Genomic DNA, 1,709 nt, shown 5'->3' on the forward strand with positions numbered 1-1,709 from the left:
ATAAAGGTCCACGCACACAGCGTTACACCTGCAGTGTTTGTTTTTATTTGCAGTCTGTTTCTGCAGCAGCTTTTCATTTGCCCTCATACCACACACAGATCTCTGCTCTGGTCCCGGAGACATACTCGAAAGGGAAGAATTCAGATGATGGAGGTCAGGTGTGTGAGTCAGCCTCCTTCCCCTGGTAACACACCCTGAACACACTGTCCCAAGCACCTTTCAAGAAAAATTACAAAGTGCTTCAAAACAAAATGCTAGAATGTAAAAACTAAAGCAAGTTCATAAAGATGAGGTTTTTTTACTCAGACGGAGAGAGTGCTAGTGTTGCAATAGCTTTGTCTCCTTCAGTGTGATGCATAGCTAGTAGGGCCCTGATCACGTGACCATGCAGCACTCTAAAGGCCAAAATCAGATTCAAAAAGTGGTCTGAATTTAAAGGAGAGCCAGTGCAGCTGGAGTGTTACATGTGAGTATTTAAAAGAAGCCTCGCAGCGTATATATATCATCCTTTTCTGAAATCTGTCCAAATGACTCATACAAGCCACCTGTTTCATGTACTGAGTGCCAAAAACTTGTTGGTTGTACCGGTCTGCCTTGTTGTGTGATGCCACTTAACACAGAAAACTCTTTGCATGCTACCTAGCAGCACAGTTGTTGCGTGCTTATTCCATGAAACAAAGCTGTGAAAAGTTTAATTATTCTTTATGTAACTCTCTTCATCGTGACCTCATCCAACATGCACAGAAAGCATAGTGCAGATCTCTGCACTATGAAGAACCCGCCAAGAATTATCTGAGTGGCATTTTAATTTAAATTTAATGACAGTTTATCCTTCACATGATCAAGAATCATTAACTATGACTTCAGACATATATGTATTTAAGTTTTGTTTTGTTTTAATCAAGTATTTCTTACAGTTATTTTTTAAAAAGAGTTGGCCCATTCACATGGCAAGAACAAAGGCGCTGATGTTTTTGTTTTTTCTAATATTACTAGTATTAAACTTCATTTAAGTGCCCAACAGATAAGGAATGAATTGTTATCTTGTTTGGTTATTTTTGATGGTATGATTTGTGTTTCTTAGATTACCTGTCATGAATCAACGAAACAGCACAGGCATGAGTAACAACAATAGAATGTCCCTGTATAAAATATATTGGACATGTTAGTAATTTACTAATTTTTAGTAATTGCAATAGGATGAAAGAGGGGGAGTAGCTGCCATGTGCTACTAATCCATTGATTTTTGATCATCAGCAAGTGTGACCACCTCTTCAAAACCTGAAGCTGTGACAGTTTGGAGTTCGGGCGGGTGTTAATGCCTCTCAGGAGTGGACGTCACAGCAAATTCACCCAAAGATCACACAGTGCAATTCACACAGAAACTGCAAAAAAACAAAACAAAACAAAAGAAAGCGATATATCTCAGACTCTACAGGTCTTGGAATGTCGAATGTTAAAATTAATGACAGCACAAGAAGGAAAAACACTGAACAAGCACAGCTCATTTGGGAGGGTTGTCATGAGAAAGCTTCTCTGAAAAACATGGCAGCACTGCTTAGGTTTGCAAAGCAACATTTGATAAAACCACAAGACTTGTAGAGTAATCTGTTTTTACAGATGAGACCAAATTGAAGATGTTTGGCCATAATACACAGCACCACATTTGGAGAAAGCCAAACACCATGCCAACTGTCAGCCTGAAGTGG

This window comes from Oreochromis niloticus, linkage group LG19 (assembly GCF_001858045.2).
Source record: "Oreochromis niloticus isolate F11D_XX linkage group LG19, O_niloticus_UMD_NMBU, whole genome shotgun sequence".
In the NCBI taxonomy this organism is placed as follows: Eukaryota; Metazoa; Chordata; class Actinopteri; order Cichliformes; family Cichlidae; genus Oreochromis; species Oreochromis niloticus.